We start from the raw sequence: 16145 nt of genomic DNA, 5'->3' as shown, positions 1-16145 counted from the left end.
AGATAACCCCAACAATCACTCCTAACAGTTAACAATGTTGGATCTTTGGTGTCCTTTAGGCATCCCAATGGCATCTCCTGAATCTGCTGAATTTAGAAGTATGTGAGATAAGTGAAAAACTTTTAATTGTACTCAGACATCAGTGTGAATAGGCTCAGAACTTCCATGGTGAAGCAAAACAGTGCCAGATTCCATAAGTCTTCATTTTAAAATAAAGTTTCATGCTTAAGAAAACCTCCTAATAACTTTTCACTAAAATGAAGATTTAGCACACCACACAGCTGCATATCTGCACAGCTGCATGCATGATGATCATCTGGTTCTTATGGCTAAATGGAAATCCTGGAAGAAATTTGCTGGAGTTCACTCTGATGACTCTGTGGGTAGTGAGGTCCACTGTCTGTTAGAATGCCTTAATATACTTTTATGTTAAAAAGAATAATCCCTCCTTATTAATAAAAGGCTTGCATATCTTGTTCCTTTTCCAATGCAAAGAGCTTGGACTGAAAAAGGCAAGCTCCTACAAAAGACAGACTGTTTCTTAAAACTGTGTGAATATTCAAGTTGTGGTCATCTGATAGAACTGCATACCACTTCTCTACTGTAGTCTTTCAAGTATGTTGTTGATGTTATTGTATGTTTCACATGCCACCTTGTGGTCTTCAAGAAAAAAGAGAAATTATGTATGCTTTGGCAAACTGGAAATATATTTCTGTGAAAATATTTTCAATAAGTGAAAAACTCTAGTATAGATTAGTATCTCAGTAAATTTATTGAAGCCAATTTTTCAAGAGTTTTATAAAGAATATCTTTTAATACAAATACACAACATTATAAAATACAAAATATACAATATTTTGTATATTTTGTATATTTTTGTAAAATATACAATAATAGCATCAAATACAAATTAGTTTAGTACCTGACCTTCAAGATGAAGGTATTTATATTGTAGACGTTGTGCTGTACATATAGGCAAAATAAAAGAGGAAATATACAGGATGTGAATCCTTTTCAGCTCTAGCATAGAAGCATAGGCAAGGAAACAACTGTGATTTAGTCAGGAGTACTGACTTTTCAGGAACTGTTGTCATGAGAACTTGATTTGGGAAAATCTATCAAATTGTTAGGATTATAGAAGATTTTCACTACCTAAAAAAGAGTTAGATTTTCAAATGGGAAAACATTGCAGTTTGAAAACAATTAAGAAGTTTGTTTTCCTGTTGCATCTTGAGTGTCAAAATGGGAAGTTTATCTCATTTATGTGTCAGGTAAATGAGAACCTCTGAGAGAAGTTGAGATTGGAAATTTTAGTCTAACCTGTTTCTGTAAGGCTAGAAGGGTTTAAAGTTCTTTAAGCAGGAAATAATAAATATATTTTTTTTAATTCATTATGTCTTTAGGACTCAAAGGCTTAAGCTTGGGTTAGAAATATTTGTACTTCAAATAGCACAAACAACCCAAAAGATATATTCTGTTTTCTTCAATAGTGTCTAAATTGATCAAAGATAATTGATGAGTACAAGGGATAGATGGGAAAGAGGGAGAAAATAACAAGGCAGAGGACAGGTAAGATGAGTTTTGTGCATCTGATATTTAAAAAAATCTTCCAGTGTCCTAATTATTCATTTATTATGCAACTGTTAGTTGTCCAATTCTTTTTATTAAGACCATCAGCTTGGATGACGGGAAGGAGATAACAGCTTTAGTTTGGCTTATGTAAGATGTTAAACTCACTAAAAACTTCTGTGCTCGTGAATGTATATCATCATACGTTGCTCTTCTAAAAGTGTTTGCTTTTTATGTGCTATGTCTGCCTGACAATTAAAAGGGAATTATCAGCCTTTTCTGATATCTAAGTGCCTCATACCTCTTTGAAAACCATGGTCATTGTGCATTTTGGAGTACAAATTGAGATTTTATTTTTATCCTGTTATAGAGTAGATGCCTGCTTCTAAGCTTTTGGATACCTTTGCAGCAGTCTATTTTGGTGTCAGACAAATAATACACATGATTAATTGCCTTATTGATGGAAATGGCCAGGAGACCTAGAAAGACACACATAGAATATATTGGGCTGTAATTGGGCTGTGACCTTTCAGAAGTACTTTTGTGTAATGTTCTCACAGGGAATGGTTGGCTGGAAAGAGCTGATTTTGTGCTGTATAAAGGAGTGATGGGATGACCTTGACTGTCTGCAGGTTCTCATCCAGCTGCTCTATCACTGCACTCCTCAGCAGGGCCCAGGGGAGGAATGTAAGAAGAACTCATATGCTGAGATGAAGGCAGTTTAATAAAGAAAAAGGAAAGGCTGCACAAGGAAGCAAAGGGAAACAAAAAGATCGATTCTCTACTTCCCATCAGCAGGTGACATCCAGCCAATGTCTGGGAAACATGGCTTTGGTATGCATAGTGGATTCTCTGGAAAATAAACACCTAAATGACAAATGCCCCTCTTCCTACTTCTTTCTCTTAGTTTTAGTGCTGAGTACAATAATTATTTGGTATGGAATATCTCCTTGGTCAGCTTGAGTCAGCTGTCCTGGCTTTGTCATCTCCCAGCCTCTTGCCCACCCCCAGGCTACTGGCCTTTAGGGGTGTGGGGAGATGTTGGAGAGATAGCCTTGATACTGTGGGAGCAGTGCTCAGGAGCAGCCAAAACACTTGTGTGTGACACTGTCACCTTTCTAGCTACAGGTACAAAGCACAGCACTGTGCTATGGGAAGGTTGGCTCCATCCCAGCCACACTCAACACAATCTCCATGCCTTATTCCATACCATTTGCATCATGTTTATGTCCCACATAATTTAATACAATTATACATCTTCTAACCATCCTTTTTTGTTTAAATCTCATTACTGAAATCTCAGCAACACAGCTTATGGTACATTATTTAAATGATCTTTATACTCAATGTACAGATTTATACATTCTCATTAAGTATTATCCTGGGTCACTTAACAGATACTTATTATTCTCCCATTCCATGGGCCTCCTCCACTCCTCCAAATGTTTATAAATACAGGCTATGTTTTGGAGCCAGCTGCCATCTGTGGCAGCAGCTCTCTGACCACAGAGAGCAGGCACAGACTTTCCCGGGCATTTTCCTGGGGAAGGCCGTGAGAAGATCATGTGAGAGACAGTCCGAAGTGTCCTTCATTTGCCTCATGACCATCGCAAGGACCCTGAAGACCCCTGACAGGAGTTCTGGCCTGGCCGAGGTGGACGTGGACGCTTGCCAAGTGACTGTTAGCAGGTGCACTCGTGGTGCTTCTACAGAACGCTGCATTCCAACAGGTTGTGACAAGCGGTGGCTTGTCCCTGCATGCCTGCACCTGCTTCACAGACCAACGGGCTCTTCACAATGGCCCATCAATCTTCCCGCCTTCTGGCCAGATGCCACTCGCTTTGGGTAAAGATTATATAAACTGTAACTTTTTGGAAAGACTTCGGTGCACCCCCACGGATGACAGTGAATCTACATGGCTGGACCATTGAGGATCTCGTCTCAGACGGTGGTAGCTATATTCCCCTTCCCCTCTTTACTCTTTATTTCCCTTTTCTGTCCCCTCTACTGCATTTGTTGTTGGTACCTAAATAAAGGTGCATTTGTTGTATTAAACTGATGATCCCCTGCTCTTTGCCTTTTTGCACTTTTGGGATCGGTTAATGAACCATGATGACACCCCTCATGAACGGATCATGACAGATCAGAGAAAGAATGAGAAACAATTCTTATCTCCACTTGTTACACCTGCTGTTGTACGCATGTAAAATGCGTCATAAAAATTTGTTTACCAAAAGATAATTTCCTAATTAGATACTAGATAGTGTTGAGATTGATTAACCAATTAAGCCAAAGCTGTATCGGACTAACTGAAAGGGTTACTGAGTTTCTTAATAAATATAATATGATATGATATTATATGATTAATATAACAATTGATCAGCCTTCTGCAATCATAGAGTCAATACTACTTATTACCCAGTTAGGAGCCTACAGCAACAGCCATCCTTTTAAATTGTTTTTTTGTACGTTCTTTGGGAGCTTGAGAGACATCTCCCTTGCCTCCTGTGCTGGTTATCTCTATCACTGCACTGAGGTGCTCCAGGAAGGGTACTGCTGCAGGTCTGTGCTGGAATAATCTCTGTTGCAGAAAGTTTTTTGATACTTCAACCTCCTGTGTACACACCAAAGTCTGCTTTTTTTTTCATCTCCTTAAGCCCCATTGTAAATATTCATTATTTTAGTACTCTCAATTAGTTTTCTTACAGAAATGCTGTTCCAATGTAGCATATCAGGCAATAATGACTTGGGAACATCAGAACAAGAAAACAATAAGCAAATGAAACAGGATGTTTTGTGCATACCATATGAATTTGAGAAGGGGTCTGCTTATCCATATGGGTTGTTATTACAATGATAAAAAGGTTTTCCTTTTCTGCATTATCCTTCAGCTCGTCTAAAATCTCATACCATGTGCAGAAGGTGTTACATGTCATACAGACAAAAGACCACTCCCTCCTTGAAATATGAAGATCGAAGTTTTTGCATTGGACTCTTAGCATGTTCCCTCAGTATAGCTCTAGATACTGACGAGAACTTTCTGATGAAGGCACAGCCTGCAAATGCAGGGCATGATATGGAAGTGTGTTTGAGGAGAGAATGTGTTATTGAGATGTGCTCTGAATGAGAGCCATGTTTGCACTCAAACTTGTGAAGAGTTCCAGTGATTTCTGAAGTTTGTCACTGATGGAAGGTGTCTGCCCTTGCAGCTAAGGCTACATACAGCCTTAATGCGTGAGCAGCATTTTAAAATGTAGAAATGAAACACACTAATGAAAAAATACAGAATTAAAAAGGATGGGGAATTTTTAGTATAAATCCTGTCTCACTGTGGCAAGGGCACTGGGAAGGGAGTGAAGAATCAACATATTAGGAACATGATTTAGTGAGCACCAAAACCACGAATTGGTACAGTGTGATCTCCCTCTCCTGCTGCCCAAGAGAGCAAAGAGTGAAGTTAAACTGCACGCTGACAATCTGTAATGAATCCTTTGCAGCTGCTGTACAAGCAGTGTGAGCTGACCTAGCGCTGTGTGCCACTCACATTGTCTACACATTGGCATTGCCACCGCAGCAGGGGTTTCGTGCCAGTACACAGCGGCGCTTAACAATGACCGCTCGATGTCACTGTTGTCATTCAAATCCAGACTTGAAAAGACTTCAGCTGTGTTTTGATATTCGTGAGGATGTGAATGTGGCATTTCAGATGAGCAGCTTGACACATCTTTTCAAACTGCTGTTTAAATAATCAGCTTTATTAAACACACTCGAGGACAGATTTTTCTTCTGTGTATTCCTCAAGTACTTCTAGAATATAAGTATAAAAATGTTGTGATCTACATTTCTTATTTTTTGTAAAATCCCTTTTAAAATATACAAAGGCAAATTTAAGGTGCTATGTGTATTACATATCTATGGGTAGAAGCTTTTACATGTTAGTATATTTTTAGTGACTATCCTTCATACACAAGCACATTTCAAGAGATCTTTCAGTATTTTAATTTTTTATAGAGGTGTTTATTTGATGCAGTTTTAAGTATTCATGTACATTTTGTAGTGCTAGAAAAGAACACATGACTTTTTGGTAGAACAACTTTGAACAACATTATTATCATCTTTGGTAACTATTTGCCATAAATTGCTATTAACTATTGTATTAGAAGAGATGAAAAATATTTTAAAATAATCGCTCAGATATTATTTCTTTCCTGGTATATTGTCTAATTTGCATTTGAAAGGAAAATCAAAATAAATGCTGATCAGCTTTTGCATTAGTTGGTTGAATTCTGTATCAAAGGGTTTAAGAGGGCAAGAAAGAGATTAAAGAGAAGTCTCTTTCAGTGTACTCATGAATTTCAGACTGGGGAGGAAGTGCCAGAACGACAGAACCATTTAGGTATAATTGTCTAAATCCCTGAAGAACTTTACAAAGAGTGAAGAAATTTCAGACCTAGATACATTTCTCTGAGTCAGGTATTTATTTTATGGCCTCTACAGAAAAATGCATAAAGTCTTGAAGACTAGACACTTGTTGACACATATTATTCACTCTTAGCATAGCTTAAGCCCCTGGGAACCTTATTTAGCTGTGGAAAAAAAGGCTTTGTCCTTCCTTCCCCTTGGTGCCAAAGCTTGTATGAGAGAGTTTGTGCTGCCTTTGCCAAAGAAGTTCTATCCTGAAGAGGGGGATGTTTTAATGTATGTTTTCTGTCTTACTTGATCACTGGCAGAACAGCTTGGAAGCCACAGAGTCTTGTAAAACAAGGATAACCACTGAGGGAAAGGTGCTAGGTACTGTGGCAGTTTGATGAAACACATCTCTTGAAGGATATCTTAGAAATTAATTTTTAGTTGTATTCCTTTAAAAAATTTATTAAGAGAACACACTGAACTTTCTAGATATCTGAGAGTGTGCATTTAAGGCAGGTATTCAAAATATGAATGTGCTGCTCTATTTTTTCTCAGTAACAGAAGTTTTAATACTGTTAATAAATGCTTTCAAAAATAAGGTTTGAAATTCCTTCCACACCTTTTGTTAGCAGAGATGGAAAAACGGAGTATAATTTGGAAGTACACGACTTGAGACATCTCATTTAAATTATTGAAAATAAAATAAAAAAAAAAACCCTTACCAAAAAGCCAATACTTCCCTGCTGAAATGTGCCTGTTCTCTCTGTAGCAGCCATAAAGATTTAAGTTAAAGGACATCAAAACAGATAAATACAAAATAAGCATCCTTGAGGGTGGTGAATCTCACCTCTTTATCATTGGTTTATCTTATTTTTTCAGAGTTTAAACTCTAGGAGGTGTTTCTAAAAGAATGTATTTTATTTTGCCATACTATGAAAATCTAATCTTTTAAGGCCAAGAAGATAACTTTTCATAACTTCTCTTATCCAGATGAGTATTCAGTTTAATTGAGGTACTCATTCTTTTGGAAAAAAAATTTGTGTGGCCTTATATCTGAAATATCTTTTCTCTTCATGATTTTGATAAAAGCATTGTTTAATAAAGATCACAAAGAAGTTTTCAAAATCCTGTGCCCTACCTGTGCTGAAAGAAGATTTTTTTTGTTTTTTGGAGAGACTTAATTAATGAAGCAAGCTGCTGAATCTCCTGCATCAAAAAACATTGCAGTTGAGGGTATTCTACAAATTAAACTTCACTACCATAAGTTGACAGCTATTACAATATTTGGTTTGGTGGTAATTTTCTGTCAGTCATTCTTCATGTGCTTGCATTAGACTTTTCATGTGCTTGCAATTGCATCAATTATTTATTTAAGCTTGGCTTCCATTGGAAGTGCTGCCTGCAGCACCATCACCTGAGCCTTGACAGCTGATAGAAGCAATAAAACAGCTGGACGAGCAGGAAGAGGACATGTTGCATGAACTTGGGCATTACTCAAGAGACATGACTTGTGTACTTATCACTGACAGGTGCATTTATGAAGCCCGTTGGCCCAGAGGAGGTCAGTAAATGTTGCTCTGTAAAGCCATTCTAGCTGGGTGTATTCACAATGTCTCTGTGTGTTTGTGTTTTCTCAGTGTTTGTGTGCTCGTTCCAGGAGGTTTATCTTTGTTTTTAGGACTGTATTGTTCTGATTTTCCAAGGAGCAGGAAGTGAGTTTTGCTTTTCTTTCTGTTGACTCCTTGAGGGTGTCAAATGTCTGTTATTTGAGTATTCAAATTGAAAGCCCTGTGTTCCTTCTAAAAAGTCTTTAAAACTTTAGAATATTTCAGTTGGAAGTGACTTAGAAGGATCATCTAGTTCCAGTGCCAGTGACAACAAATGCCAGCACAGCTTGCCGATAGAAAGGCTTGTATATGTAGGCATGTCACAGCACTGAAAAGCAGGGAGATCTCTTTCTTTATAATTGTAACCTGTACCTATATGCTGTTTTACCTAAAGGTCTTTAATTGACTGTCAATAGTTTCTGTGAGAACAGCAGTAGAAGCAGCAGTTTGTCAAATAAATTATCAGATTCTATTCTCCATTTTATCTGGGGCTTTCCTCAGTATAAGATCAACTGTAAGGGCTGTGTGTGTGGTGGGTTTTTTGGGTTTGTTTTGGATTTTGTTTGTTTGTTTTTGATTTTTTTTTTTGTTTGCTTGGTTTTTTGGCTCCTAGATGCTTCTCATTCAACGTACTGCATAAGTCTAAGCAAGGGGCACATCAAAGTTACCTGCAGTTTTAAGACTTTTGCTTTTCAGCAAAGTCCCATTCTCTTAAGTATACACTGATTTTCTTTTCTTGTAGAGTCTGATATGTGAATAACCTAAACAAATATAGATGTGTCTTCATCTAAACAAGTTAGATTCCTTTTATGGTCTCATTAGAGAAATCACCACTTCTGAATCCAGTTATCTCATTCTAAAGTAGATGCCTAGGACATGTGCTTCAAAAGTGCAATTTCTGCATTTTCCTGCTACCTGTACAGTGGTACACTCAATCTGTTGTTAACCAATGCCAATTAAAATTTTGGGAGGGATATTTAGTTTGTGAAATAATTCAACCTGTAATGGACTGTAACTGTTGTTTCCACAGCCAGTGCACACTGCTGCTCTTGCTTTTAGTGAACTAAATTTTTGGAGACTGGATTCTCTTCCTAATTATTAATGTAGAAGGGCTGGCTAAATTTTAAAATAGCCCACTGACAACCTGCTTGTCCTGTTGATTCTTAATGTCTTAGGAGTAGCTGGAAGATCTGTAGCCTGGTTTCCAAAGACACATTTTCCAGAACCTAGTATTGCATTTCCAATGAAATGCAGCAGTGGCTTTGCTGTGGCAGCTACTCTATGAAAAAGGGGATTGTGTTGTTCCCTGCTGTTCTGGAACCAGTTGATTAGCAATTATGATTGCTGATGTCCTTGATTGATGAATAAGAAAATATTGTTTGGAATTTAAACTTTCCTTTTCTCTGAACTATGAAAAAATAACTCATTTCTCCAGTTAAATCTTGTGAGACATTTAAACGATTGCCTGAAATGCCACTTCTGTTTAACAATATAAGAATGTAGGATGGATGTATCTGGCACTAATCGGAGCCATAGTTTCCATTCTGTCTCAGGGTACTTTGTGACAACTTTACCACTAATGCACTTTGCCATCAGGAAAGTGCTGAGTAAGCTTATGCTGCATCAGTCTCCTATTGTTACACACTATTCCACATCTGTCAGGCAGAGGGATATAACTAAGCTACTGACAAAATGCTCAGGCAAGCAGCTTTTTACAAGTGAAGCACTCATGATGATTTAGTGAGTTATATTCCTTGCTTTGAAACTCTATCTCTGCACATAAAAATCATATTTAAATTATGCCATACTCCTCCAGGCGAACATCAGAATACCCCTTTGGATCCAATTTTTAAATGAGATCTCAATTTTTTTCTTTGCCCTGTATGTCAATAAAGCAGCAGAATTCCCTGAATATTACAGGTAAGAGCTATTGTGAGTTTAAATGCTGAATCAACCATTTTGGAAACTGTGTCTGACCTGATTTTAAAGACATTTTTAATAGATGAAAGTTTACTATTGTTGATAAAAAATTACAACGTGGGGGGAATTTCCCTTACTATATAATTTTATTAGGTACCAGATTTTCCAAGAAGCTGTGAAAGGTTTGATCATGAAAATCAGTTAGACTTTCCTTCACTGCAAAGGAAATGTCTCCATTCATAACAGAGACTCTCTTCCAGTGATTTTATAGCACCAAAAACATTAGTGCACTGGCATCAGGCCCTCAAAAGTACTCTATGAAATGGTTCTTTTGAGAATCATGTCTATGCTAATTGTATAATAAATTTAGGAGTATTTTTAGGAGCTGCTATCACAAGCAGTTATTGCCATGACAGCATGTTCTTAAATATTTTTAAAATTGATAGATTTAAAAATTATTAATGATTCCTTGTTATCTCTTCAGCAACCAAATGGTCTTAAGAGGCTAAACTGGTATATAGCATATGTGTAGAATCTGGAGATGTAGATTTTTCAGTTCAGAAGTTGTGGACTGAAAGCAATCAACTAATTCTTCTGTTTGCATGCAAAAGAATTTTAAAGATAGATACTCATAAATCATAGAACATGAGTTAGAAGGGACCCACAAGGACTGTTAAATCCAACTCTTAAGTGAATGGCCCTTATATAAAATAATGCTTTGGCAAAGTGTCTCATGTAACCTGAGATACCTGAAGGCAGAAAACATTCATGTCCTAAAACTAAAGAAATGAAAGGCTGGGGAAGACTTTTTTTGGGTGGTGGGGTTTTTTTTGGTTTGTTTGTTTGTTTGGTTGGTTTTTTTCCCAATAATATGAGGGCAGGTCTTACAGGAAGGGAGATGGTGGCGCTTGTCTAATTGCCAGTCTCAGAGAAGGGAAAGGCTGACGTGTTGGGCGCAGCGCTGTGCCGGAGCCCCGGCAGGGCTGGGCCGCTGCAGGTGAGCCGGGCGCTCGGCCCAGCCCGCTCCCCGCTCTGGCACGGCCGCGCTGCCGGCTGCCAGCTCATCCCTATCCATTAGCAAAGCAGCTGAGCAAGCACTCAATATCCCAGCGCCGAGCCTGTCAGCAGCGAGGAGAGGCATGTTCGTGGCCTGGCAGGCTGTGGCTGCTGCAGCAGAGGCAGCGCTGGAGTGCTTAGCTTGCACGGGGCAAGCCTCGGGCCGTGAGCTGTCCCTGCGCACGGACAGTCCCCAGAGGCAGCCTCTCACTGCGGCTCTCGGGCTGCAGCGAGTTCCGTCAGCCCGCAAGGCTGCAGAGCCCAGAGTGACGCTTCTGGAGTGCAGGTACCCGCAGGAGGGAGAAAGGCAATAAAGAGGTTTTTGTGACAGCCATGAGCTCCATTACAAAGTAAACTTTGTAGGTAATGGAATTAAAAATAGAGATTCAGCCGTTTGCTAGCATTTTATACATCATCGATACTGCTACATTGTAATGAGATGAACGTTAAATATATCCTGCCAGAAATTTTTTATGTGATTCATTAAAGCTGGTACACATAGCTTTATAGATAACATCTTTTATTAAAGTAAAATTTAGCAATTACAGCTTCAAGTTATCAGAGTTCATAACAGAAAAAATAATGTAAGCAAACATACAGACACAGATCTGCATACATGTTCCTTCTCAGAAAATACTGCAGTAAGTACATGTAAGCTAAAAATTCTTTCAGATAACATTTTAATCAACATTGAAATGTACTTCCATAAAAAGATTAGAAAGGGACCTTTTCCTGCCTTTGCCTTGTCCGTGAATAACACCATGGAGGGTCACAGATACAGGTATCTCCTGCACATGAACCTGACCATTTGCCACCAGGAGAGCCCATGAAGTGACCCTGGGCTAACTGGAACTATAGCACTGCTTATACTGTCCTTTTGAGAAAACCTGGTCTGTTAAAACAGAAACTTCTTCATGCTACCAGCTCCTATTTTGTTTTGGCTTTGAAGAAAATATTGCCTTACAGTTCAATTTTAAATGCTAACATCATCTGTTCCTCAAATAAATTGGGACAATACATAGTCTCTCAATATTTTTGTGAAATACTTTGAGCTCTATCACAAATTATTTTTTTCCGTGGGCTTTGCATTTTTACTCACATCTCCATGCTTTAAGAACAGTCCTGTGGAATTTTTCATTAACTCATCAAATATTACAATTTATTGCAAAATTTTCACACTGCACAGTATTTCTTCTGATTTATATTTTGTTGACTGAGCTGCATATGCTACATTTCAGACATATTTTTAATTGTTGCTCTGAACCATGGATACCTAGGAAAGCTGATCACATACACTTTCATAATTTAGTGTCTCTTTCAAGGTATTTGCACTTTGGTTTAAATCCAGCATTTCATAAATGTGTTTTTCTTATTTATATCAAACTTTGGTTCAAATGGCTTGTATCCAGATGAACATGTTTTTGGTCAGAAGTATCACAAGATCACTAAAATTGCAACAGCAATTAGCAAAAAGCTAATGAATATATCCTTCTCATTTTGGTGGCTTGTTTTATAGCATTGTATTCAAAAGAAGCATAAACATTTAGGCACACTCTGAAGAAGGAAAAAGATCACTTAATTCTATGGGGCTCTTTTATTGAGGGGTTCTGGTATCCCAAAAGAAAATTTGGTTGTATTGCTTTACGTGCATGAAAATGTGGGCAAAAAAGGGTTTGTGCTTTGAGAAGTACAACTGCCCTAGCAATTAATTTAAAAAATCTGTGTAGACTCTGTGTGCTTTTCTCACATGTATTTTCTACAGTTGATTCTAGAGGAAAATGCAACCTAAATTATAATTCTTTCTAACTTAAAAAATCAGTTTAGATATACATACACAAAATCGAGTGGTAAAGTTAAAAATACAACAGTCCATGAAAGGTATTATCAAAAAAAAAAAGAAATAAAAGCAAAAAAGTTAAGCTAATAGATGTTGGGCACACTGGGGCCTTTTGCTTTGCTATTATATATTTAACCACAATACATCACAGCAGAGAAAATGCAGTATGTAGTCAGAGCAACTGTGCAAGGAATGAAGGCCTTGCCATGCTTTTTCTGAAAATGATAAGATTTCTGCCTGACTGGTAGTCATGCTGTGAAGCTTAATTAAAGTTTATGAAGCACATCAAGATCTTTGGATAAGAGGCATGGTACTATGAACTTGGTAATTTGTTCTTTCTAGCACTAAGGAGTGGAAGACTAAAATACAAATGTTTTGATCTTGACATGCCACCTTTGGTTTGGTTAGAATTAATTTTGCATATGGATTTAACCACAAGGAAATACAGAGGGGCTTGTAATTTTTGGCTTTATTACCACGTAAGAGTATTTGTAGTGGTCTGAAGTATCATAATAACCTTTTCTCTGAGTTTACAATATTAACAGTTTTCTTACCTGCTTCAAAGGTTATCCTTGAAATAAAAAATCAGTATTATTATACAAACAAAATTCTTATTAGACTAAAGCAAGTTCTCAAATGTAGTTCTACAGTAATTTTAAATATTACCATTTGTTTTTCTAGATGTATTTTCAAAGGCTTGTGCTGCAGGAAAGTTGTAAGAATTGCACATGGCCATGTTTGTTCATGTATTTATTAACAAATGATGCAACTCAGAGTGTAAGTAAGTTGTCCCAAGTACATTAATCTGGCTGTGCAATCTCAGCAGATGACAAAAAGTTTTATGTGTTCAAGAATCCTGTGGCTGAGCATTATTTTTATATGTCTCATTCCTTATGCAAACTTGTAAATTCTTAGTCTTGGAAATCACCCTCTTCAACAAAGTTCATGTTTCATTATTGGTTTTGTGGGGAAAAAATCACGTGATTAAGGCAACCTGGATAGGGCTGAAATCAATGAAATTTGATATTTACATGCGCCTCTTAAGCAAATATAGATAATTATTTTTTAATTAAAAGGTAAATCAATGCAAAAGATAATCTCCTGGAATGTGCTAGTTTGACAAATTTTATAAAATTCAGTAAAATAAAGTTGAATTTTCAGTAATCTCTTGATCTATTATACCTGCCATCATTATATTAGAGTCCATGATCATGGAAATACAACCTACAAACTTTTCTTGGTGATATATTGACTCAGGAAGAAATTATATTAGTGAAAATCACGGAAGAAATTATATTAGTGAAAATCAAGCAAAATATTAGGAAGTTGAATTATCATTGTAGTCTTCTTTCTTGTAGTTTTCTTACTTATTTAACTATGATAATTTTAGTGTTTGTCTTGATGAGAGTTTTACTGTTTTATCCACTTTTATCTTTATAGTGGTGTAAGTCAACCTTCTACCTTTTCCTTAAGTTCTCCAATATTTCATGTTCACGTATTAGTTTCACACTAGTAAGGTTTTCCATGAATGTGTTGGTGTAGCTACTTCCAAGCTTTTTCAGTTTTGCTGTATCTTCCCTTGATTCCACCTAAAGTCGGTGCATAGAGAGTGTCCAGTCAAGTGGGACTCAGGACAGATGCCTGATGAAGCTGCCTTAGGTTAGGCAAAGTAAATAGTGCTCTTAATTACAAATCTATTTCCTCCCTAGACCTTGCTCAGTTAGCAGATCTCACCCTCAGAACTTCTGTCCCAGTGACAGAACCTCAAGGTGAGTTCCTGAGTAATATAAATCAGAAGTTCATCTAACTACATTCATGCATCTCAGCTGAGGCTGTGGCCTTCAATCTTTATTTTCATGGTCTCTTTCTTTTTCCTTTAGAATCAATAAATGAGCTTGGAGAAATTTCTACTTTGCTTAGCAAGTGTACTTTCTGTAAGTCATTAAGACTAATCAAGGTGTAAATCAAAATCTCAATGACCACATTAAAACAATGGCCAAAGATCTTAAAAATTTTTCCATGGTCCTGGAAACAGTATCAGAGTGTACTTTCATATGCCTGGAAATAGAGTATACTGAAGTTACACCACCACCACCACCATCATCACAACAACAAAGGAAAAAAAGGACAAAGAGCTCATCAGTGACAAATCTGATGCTTCTGATCAAGCCTCCAAGTGAATCTTTTGATGTCTTATTTTGTACTGTGCCTTAATTTAACACCTTCCCTAAAGCATTGCTTGTTTCAGTGTTTTTGTCTTACCTTTTCAAGAATCCTTAGGATCAACGGTGCCATTAGTTCTACATTTGTTTTCATTCTCTTATTGTGTGTTCTTACCAGCATTTGTCTTCTTGTATTATTTGCCATTCCCAGCACTTGCATTATTTTACTATCTGTCGTTTGTTAGGCAGCTCATATTTCCAGTACTTGTCATTTCCCTTTGCATTTAATTTCAATATTTGTGACATGACTTTTTTTTCTTCCAATGACTCATAACTCATTTGCTCCCAGTGCTTCTCCAAATGGCTGCAGGATAGAGGCATAGATAATGTGGAAGCTTGGGAAGTTTAGAGAGGTGGCTCTCATAAATGTATGTCTTCTTCATTTTCACTGAAGGGCAGAAGAGAACAGAAGAATTTAATACATTAGACAAGACAGCTTTCTTACTTTGACTGGAATTAAATTATTGGCATTGGACAATATTTATTGATACATTTCTCAGTCATGTCAGAAATATCTAGTAAGAATTTGATATCTAAATATGCTCAGTACTGATTTTCAAAATTATTAAAGAAAGGACATATTTGTAAATACTTTCTTCATTGTGCATATTTCCACATAGAGTTCAGCTAAAGTATAAAAGATTTTCTGTTTGAAAAAGAAAATGGGGAGATCCTTATGTACAAATAGCTTTTGAGGGTATTACTCTATGTGGTGTTGCTTCGAAAGCATGTTTGACGATGCCTTATGAATGTAGTATGTACTTCTTATGAATTTGCAGTTAAACCCCAAAAGAAAAAACATGTCAGGAGAGAATTTACAATGAAAAATAGCTAAATGAGTATCTTATAAAAATCCTTATGTATAGTATAGAATAGTATAGTATAGTATAGTATAGCATAGTATAGTATAGTATACTATGGTATAGTACCCAATATCTATCTGAGAGGTAGAGGCAGAACAAGGACTATGTTAGTGAGGAGAAGGAAGGTGTAGCCACCAACTCCAGTGCTGTTGAGGATGTAATCTCCTGGAGGGTACATGCAGTAATCAACTATGCACCACTCAAACAAAGCACGAGATGGGGTTTGGATTCCCAAAGGTGGTCTGTGCAGGATTTCAGCTCCTCAGCTAACCACTGTGCTGGTTTCACTTTAATGGTGTTTGATTTTAGTCTCAGGGAGGAGATGTCTGACAGTTCAAGCCATTAGCCCACTGCTACATCTGCCAGCACTATGGACTGCTTCTATAAACCGCTCAGCGTTCTTGAATTCTTTTCCCTGATACAGTCTTTTCCTTTCTTTTGTTCACTTTGGAATAGAAAGTGAGCAGTGATCCCCTCCCCTTCATCAGGTGATCCATCAGGTTCCATTGCCTTTTAAAACACTTGCATTTGCTCTCTCTCCATTTTAACCATGTATTCTGACATCAAGACACATGAACAAGCCTGCAGTCCTTGAGAGGATATATGCTTGAACTCTGGAAAATCTGCTTTTTGATGTCTTTCCTTAGAAGTAAAAATGTCA

The sequence above is a fragment of the Vidua macroura genome, chromosome 1, assembly GCF_024509145.1.
Source record: "Vidua macroura isolate BioBank_ID:100142 chromosome 1, ASM2450914v1, whole genome shotgun sequence".
In the NCBI taxonomy this organism is placed as follows: domain Eukaryota; kingdom Metazoa; phylum Chordata; class Aves; order Passeriformes; family Viduidae; genus Vidua; species Vidua macroura.
This window is presented reverse-complemented; position numbering follows the sequence as displayed.